The 8497-nt window shown below is 38.8% G+C and overlaps 1 protein-coding gene across 1 annotated transcript in view; it reads left to right on the forward strand.

Moving 5' to 3' along the window:
• LOC115805115 (GTPase IMAP family member 8-like) overlaps positions 1–8497 on the forward strand; it is a 30601-nt gene that overhangs the window by 4842 nt on the left and 17262 nt on the right. The window lies entirely within an intron of this gene.

Genomic DNA, 8497 nt, shown 5'->3' on the forward strand with positions numbered 1-8497 from the left:
ACTTCCTAAAATGTGATAAATATGTGTTTGGGATGATGGTTCTACACTGTGCAGAATCAGCTGCACCCTTCTCTACAGACTGACTTGAAATTGTCTTATGCTGAACAAAGTCTCAACCAGCACGCACAAGTCATGACCAGGGTTGGGTGTCATTTGGATTTCACTGATATCAGTACTACTATTGAGACAGCTTATCCATACTGATATCTATAGGCACTCTAATCAACAATGCTCCCTAATTTAATGGAGCTAAAAAGATATGAAAATAAACATGTTGACTTTTTCCAGGGCTTAGCCTTGATCTTTTTTTGAGTAGTTGCATCCCTGATCCGGAGAAACACTCTCACAACAAAAACCGGGAAGGCTGGATGCATGTGTGTAGCAAGCTTCCTTCATTAAATCACAATCCAAATCCGTGTCATTATCAGGCAAAGGGTCAAGATCAAGAGCAGAAATACAGGGGCAATCCAAGAATCAGAAAGAGTAAACAGAACTAGACTGTTATACCAGGAATGCACAAAGATGTAGAAATGCCCAGTACACTCGTATGATTGACAGACTTCACAAAGAACTGAATGAACGTGAGTGTTGCACAGAGAGGAATGAGGTGATTGAATGAAACAGATGTGCGTGATAATTTGGGAATGAGCAGGAAGCAACAGTGATTAGTAATCTAAAGAGTCTGAACGATGTTAGATCTTGTCAGGAAGAGAAGGAGAATAAGGCATGACAAACACTCTCTCTGAGAGCATCCAGGAGGTTTGGACACACAGGTATGTAGAGGAGAGCTGGGTGTCCTTCCTTCCCCAGCACCAGACAGCAGAGTCTTCTGTTATAGAGACAATAGTGAGGCCTCTGTAATGTAAGAGTTCATTGTTAATGTTCTCTCACGTGATTGGTTTAATGCTCCTCTGCAGCCCTCTCCTCAGCTCTACTGATCTGGATTTGATCATTTTGGGTTTCATACTTTTTTCCTTAAGTGATATCATTTACATAGATCCTCTCCAGACCTTCTCTTTAATGCCTGTAACAAACGATGAATCTTCCTCTTGATCTCTGAAGTGGTTTTTCAGCATAGACGTGTACAGAATCCGCATCAGCCTGACATCTTCTGCCATCCTGATGTTCTCATATGTCACATGTTCAGTGTTTCCAAGTCTAAAGAAAATTGGAAAAATTGCATATGTGTATTGGCCATGATGGCATGGATTTATCTTTTTGTCATGACAGCGAGAATTAGTCTTTAATTCTTCTCTGCTTGTGAAGAACGTACTCTAGTAAGACAAACGATAATACTCCATGAGCTTCTTGGTTTGTGGGTACAAGCAGATTCCCTGGATTGCTGGGTATTGCTCTAAACATTTCTAATTCATGCGGAAGAAAGGGTTCAAGAGCATCCTGACGCCCAAGAATCCCAAATGCAGAGGACTGCAACATATGAAGCACATAAAATAAAATAAGATCATAAATAGGATTACACATCTACATCCATCTGTTATGGTCTGAATGATAGAGAAAAACGAATAGTTAGTTTTACTCTGTTTCTCACCTAGCACACATTGCTTCTCCCAGAACACAAACTTCAGGGTAGATAATCTCCTGATCCACACAACGGTATCATGGATCCTTGTTGTCCATGCGGAGGTGGAGATGATAATGTATGCCTGTGTGTACATAATTACGCTTAAAATAACAGAATTTATGACAATGAATATTTTATCCTATTAACCTTATGCCAAATTCACCTCCGATCTGAAAAGCCACAACAGCACCATTCTGACATGCATAGATTTCCTGTGTCTTGAGGATGATTTGTGACACTGGAGGGTAAATGTAATTACTGATCCTGAGAAGTGCTTGTCTACTCATTCACTACCTTTGACCAATTCATTAGCCCAGCTATTGTGTTCTTCTATTCAATCTCCTACCAAGGAGGTACAAGGGACTTTACCAGAGTGTCCTTGGCAGGTGTGGGGTACCTGGGATTAAGAGCCATGGCCGTCTCCTTACTTTAGAAAAACATCAACAATAAAATGTTGTGTATGCTGTATATAAGTTCTCTGTATATAAATTTTCTTAGACAGCTCTGTGACATTCAACTATTTTTTTTCTATGTCACTCTCCTTCTTTTAGCAATAACGATTCTTTTCTAACCAGCTGCACCTTCAGCATCACTGTCTATGGACACAGAGAGTAACTAATGCTGGGAAACTCAGCCTATCAAGAATACACTGACATTTCGAACTTTGCTCTGTTTCGTTTAGTTTTTAGATACTTGGCATAATTAAATACACTGTCGTTAAAAAGGTGTGTGTATTTTTTTTTGAGTACCATGCTAAATCATTAATCAGTAGCTCAATGCATTAGTTTCAGTGAAATGCTAACGTACCTTTTTAAAAACAATTTTAACCGTGAATTGATCTAAATTACATAACAGAAGTGAAATACACTGAAATTCATAATGTCAGGATATTCACTGAAAATTTCCATAATATTAGTTGCCCATGTGGAAGAAGGGGCCGGTTTCCTTTGATGCTTGTAGGTATCTTTAGCCTGACTAGTAGATGGACCTTGTCTGCTTTGTTGGGCTTCACAACTGGCCCCAAGGAACTGGCACTGAAATGATGCTGGTTCCTGATTGCCAGGCCAAGTTGTGACTTGTGACTTCAATTAGAAATTTAAAAAGTAAAGCTTTTGTAATATGTTACATATCCCTGTCTAATGATGGTGTTTTAATGGTGGTTTCTTTAAATCAGGAACTGTGTCTGGGGATAATGCACAAAGTGGTCGTCCTGACATCAAGGATGAAGGAAAAGTTCCTGTTCAGTTCCCTGGTCGCATTAAAAAGCTGCTCCACAGAGAAAGAGACAGACGAGAACAGGGAATAATGTTTAGACTCTGGGAGATGTTGTGGGCCTGCAAAGAGTCCTTTGGTGAGAATATTTTACATAATTCACAAATAAACACAAACCTCTCCACCAGTTTCCAACGCATTAATTTAGTATGACTCTGATAATGACAGTGACTGACTCAGGCCATAATCTCATGGTGTTTTTCTATGCAGTTAAGGAAGGGAAAGCCCCTAAAGAAATGTTTTTCATGGAGGACACATCTCAAAAGAAACCAGAGTCTGTCGGTGAGTAAATTTCTCCTCCTCTAATGTCATAAAACCCCAAGGGATCAGGTGACTCTGCATGTGCTCCTCATGTTCTGAAAGCTCCTCTTTTCACCTCCTCATGTCCTCACTCCAGTCTCCCATTTCAGTCAGAACTAAAACACTTTGGTCACAACATGAAGTTCATAAGTTTGGGCAGATGGTCTTACAGAATAAAGAGACAGTTGCTGCAGTCATAACATATTGATTTAAACTGTTGTATCGCGTGCGCACAAAATCAGATAAAAATGTGGTTATTATATGATGAATATGTCTTGATATGGTGATGTAAAGTTGATTTTTACTGAATCAGGCACTGAGTCTGGGTGTAACATACAAAGTGGTGATCCTGTCCTCAAGAATGAAGGAAACATGACCAGTGAACCCAGTGCTCAAATGAAAGAACTAATTTACAGAGAATGGAACAGACGAGAAGAAGCAATGATTGCCAGAATCAGGGAGATGCTGATGCTTTTAAGAGAATCTTATGGTGAGAAAATACCACATTATGCCCACAGATGCATTTTTTCCCTTTAAGTCATAGAAACTAAAGATTACACCAAAAGATAATTATGGTTTGAAATAGCCATAATTAACCATATTTCTTATGCGTATTTCCTTTCTCCGTTCTCTGATTTCAACAGAGGTCTCATCTGAGGCTGATGTCTCTGAATTAAGAAGATCATTTGACAAAGTTCACATGTGGCTTCATGGACAATGTCCTTCCCGAGACTCTGGATATGAGACAGCTTCATTAATCAGTGCTGAAGAGGACAGATGTGATCCTCATGAAAACATTGAAGAGAATTCTACAGATGTACATAAGACTGGTAAGACTGTGTAAAAGTGTAAAACAATAACTGCTTATCTGTAAATTCTGTAGATATTTGTTTTGTATTTGTGACACTTCTTACTAAATAAAAGGCAGAACATTTTTCAAATACCCTTACAGCTGTGTTGTAGAGAATAGAGTTACTCTCTGGGTGTAAGTCAATACATTTATTCTGACTGCCTGCTTTGAAAGTTTCAGATCACACATTATAAGTGAGTAGAAATAACTTTGTAATGTCTATTCTTATTCCTTTGTTTCCCTTGATTGTGAATGATAAAAATCATTAGATAAAGTTGAAAGGTGGCTTCCACCTTCCACAGTCTCTGGATATGAGTCTGACTGAGTGACCAGCACTGAAGAGGGAAGATGTCACCCTCATGAAAGCAGTGAAGAGAAACTGACTTATACAACACCAGTACACGGCCCACATTCCCTTTCTTTTATTAGAGTAAATGTTACACAATACCTGCTTTACTGTAAGTTCTGTAAAAATTTGTTTTGATTATTTAAGCCTTTGTGATTTGTACGTGGTCTCTCACATGGATCTACAGAGACAGATGATGATGTAACAGCATGTTTATGAACTTATATTATCACTACAGTTACTGTGAGGGAATTAATGTGTTGGCCATGGAGCCATCGACTAATGACAAAACACTTTCATTCTTGTAATGCCATTAACATTGAGGTATTTTCATAATTAATCAGCCCTAAATTTTAAAAAAGTGCACTTTTTTATTTAGCCAGAATATATTTCGTATTGTATTAATTTTTTATCCGCCATTATTTTACATTATTAATTTTTTATAAGCTTCAAATATTTTATTCAGTGATATTATGTGTATTTTGTGGTATTATGTTCTTTACATAAGAAGTTAACTTATACTTAGCTGTAATATGAACTCTCTGTCGTGCACATGCTTTGCAGCTCCCAGGAAATGAATAAACTTGCGTTTCTCAACCTATGGACTTTTTGACTGTGATCCAACAATACTGTAATGTTTTACTATGTGTGGTTATGCATTAAAGCAGTGGTTCTCAATCCACTGCTCTGCATATCTACTATCTGTCCTTGCTCCAAACACACCTGATTAGTGTGATTATTATGCTCTTGATTAAATCAGGTGTGCTCAGCCAATCAAAAGAGCCACTGATGAGTTCAGTCAGGTAGGTAGAGCAGGGAAAGATGGAAAACGTGCAGAGCACTCCCCCCCCGCCCTCCCCCCACCAGGAGCAGGATTGAGAAACACTGGTTTAAGGGCACTGAGATAATCCCAGTAAAAAGCTATCCCACACTGTGCCCATGGGGGGCGCTGTGGGTCTTGTTGAACAGAATCACTCTCCCTGTCTACAGTAGTGATAGAAAGTCAGGTGGGAAAATATAATGGGAGAAGTCTCATGACAAGCTCATCCCTCCAAACAAGTTATTTCACCTAACATTCATCTAATACTGCTGGATACTCTCACGTGGCTCATTTTCATTATCTGTTACTTGTATCATGCGCTGATTATAACACAAAAACTGAATGGTGTACATTTCCAACATAGACTCACTGCTTTAGCAATTACTTTCAAAACATGATTAATATAGGAAGTTTTGTCAATATAAAATTAATCATGACGAAAATGAGGTAATGTGGCTTTAAAAACACACCTTCTTGCATAATTATCTAGAGCTATTTAGAAGTTTAAATGGAAACCAAAAGGTATAAAATGCTTAGGAATCCATGTGTCCAGCAGTCTTATGGAAATATAGCACACAGATTATGTGAATTATGTAAACTGCTACAAAAAAAAAAAAGAAGGTATTGTCAGTTCATCTATTTTTCTCAATCTATTGCTCTAGACTGCCATTCTGACCTCCTCATTGTACAGCGTTACTTTAATTTTTTTTTTTTCAGTGAATTTAACCAGCTAGTATAAAACTCACACCAACATGAGCAACTGTGCATAAAGGCAGGTTATGTCTACCCAAATTAAAATTATATTACAGCAGCAAGCAAGAATTATCAGTTCCCTTTTTCACTGTCTATCACTCCATTAACCTGGTGTATGTAGGTGCAGTTCCCTTGACTGATCTGAAAGAAGCATCAGGGACTAAATGCTTGCAGATACTGGGAGCCAGTGAAGGGGAACACAGAATTATGTTTCATCAAGGCTTCCACATCAGTCAAAGGGTGAATGGACAAGGGTTCTTCACATCAGGGAAATTCAGATCAGCTGTTTGCTTTTAAAATAGGGAGAAATTCCAGCATTTTGGAATGATATGTGAGGACAGTCCAGTGCTGAAGGAGCGAGATCGAGGAGCATAGTCATGGACCAGGTGTCCAACTGCAGTACAGCCGACCCATTAGCAAGGGCTCCATAAGCCCAACACAACCCTGTTCTGTGTTACTCTACTAATGACCCAGCAGCTGAAGTCATAATTATTCCTCTGCGAGAGACCTTACTAAATGATTAACTCTTTCTCATGTAGATTAACAGAATGTGGCATGAACTGCGTACTAGTATACAGTGCTATGCAAAGACTGATAATGGACTTGCCTGATGACTTTTATAATTGTCAAATTAATTAAGGTTTTTTGTCTGGCTAAGCTAAGTATGCTAGCCACCCATATAAACTGTTTACTGCTATACTGCTCAGGTTGGTCACATGATTAGCTTAATGTTTTCCTTGAAATTAAAAAAAAAAAAAAATGTATATGTTTTGCAATGACAGGGGAGAATAACAAGAAACTGGGTAAATCTGGATCAAATTTACAAGAACAAAAACAGAATCAAATAACACGAGGAAATCATTAGTCAGTAGGTAATGTAAAGTTTAAAACATGAGAAAATGATTGATTTTCTATAAGCTTCAAATCATGCTGACTTTTATTCAGGAATATTATATGATTTTTACTCCTCACTGGTTTTCCTTAGTTTCTTTGTGAAGTGTGTCTGGTCTGGAAACATTTGAGATATCAGGACAGTAGGTTTGGTTCAAGTGGTGGGGGCATGGGTTAGTTTGTGGTTTCACAGAAAAGATGAGTCTTAAAGATTGTGAGGGAGTCAGCAGACTGGATAGATGTGGAATCATCAAACACCATTCCCTCACAGACCATTGTGGGTGGGATAGAACACAGGTCCCGCTGAGCAACTCGCTCTATGTAGGTGCAGTTCACCTGGTTGATCTGAAAGCAGCATCAGGGATTTACTGCGGGCAGATACAGGGAGCCAGTGAAGGGAGATGAAGAGGTATGTGACATGTGCCTGCTTTGGTTGACTGAAGACCAGACATTTGCAGCGACATTTTAAATCATCCTCAGTGGTTTGGCAGTGTATGCCAGTGGACCTGTCAGGAGAGAGTTGTTGTAGTCCAGTTTTGAGATGACAGGTGCCTGGACAAGGAGTTGGGTTGCATACTCTGGCAGACATGGTCTGATTTTCCTCATGTTGTATAGAGTGAATCTGCAGGATGAGGAGGTTCTTGTAATGTGGTCGGTTTGGGTCAGCTGGTCGTCTACCATTACTTCTAAGTTTCTGTCAGATTTTGACAGTAGTAATGAGGAAGATGTTATAATGAATGTATAAGACAAAGTGGAATGGCTTTATTAGCATGACAGGGGCAGTGGATCAGACATGAAAGACAGGCCAGTAGTCAGTTTTAAAATTAGTTCTTGAACATTGTCCATTCCCCATGAGCAACTCCTACTGTTCATATCTTCCTCACAGAAGTATTATGTGGTGCAGTCTTCTCTGTGGTTTGGCAAAAGGAAGAAAAGTCAAAGCTTGAAAAGTCCTTCATTTAAAGAATGAACTCAGTAGTTGTTCTGAATAAAACATTTGACAGGGGGGAGGAATTTGTGTCAAATGAGGAAATTGTTCACAGTGAGATCACAGATGATTATTATCATGGTTAACATGAAGTGGCTCCTTATTGTCCGGCACAAATTATTTTAGACTTAGATGTTAGTGACAGACTTCTTTTTAACGCTTCAGCAGCTGTATTTTCCATCTGAATTTGTTGTAAAGTAGGTAAATCACTCCTGACCATTGATAGAGACACATATTCCCCACCTCACCTACCAGTCAGAAACTTTAGTCTATTCTCAGTGAGTATTTGTAAAAGGAATGAAATCATACCAGACTATTGCATCATGTAACACTGATACTGAATGTTATGAACAGCACTAAGTGACAAGCTGTGAATGTTCTGTATGGGCTCATACCCACAGTCTCTCTGAGATCTCATAGCAGATTCTTACTCTTAGTTCTGTTTAAATGAGTTGTTTTGCTGTTGACAGTGTTTTGTGATTCCAGGAGCAGGTAAACGGACAATGGCCATATGTGGAGTAACACGGAAAGGAACGTTGCTCAACACGAATTCAAACATGTCATTCCAGTTTTCTCGCTTGTTTTTCAGTCAGAAAAACTACTTTCATTTTAGTCTGCCTTACACGACCTTCAGACCAACAGTCAGACATTTACAGTAGTTTAATATGATAACTATTGCCTCTTTTTCTAAATAG

Source organism: Chanos chanos, chromosome 2 (genome assembly GCF_902362185.1).
Source record: "Chanos chanos chromosome 2, fChaCha1.1, whole genome shotgun sequence".
In the NCBI taxonomy this organism is placed as follows: Eukaryota; Metazoa; Chordata; class Actinopteri; order Gonorynchiformes; family Chanidae; genus Chanos; species Chanos chanos.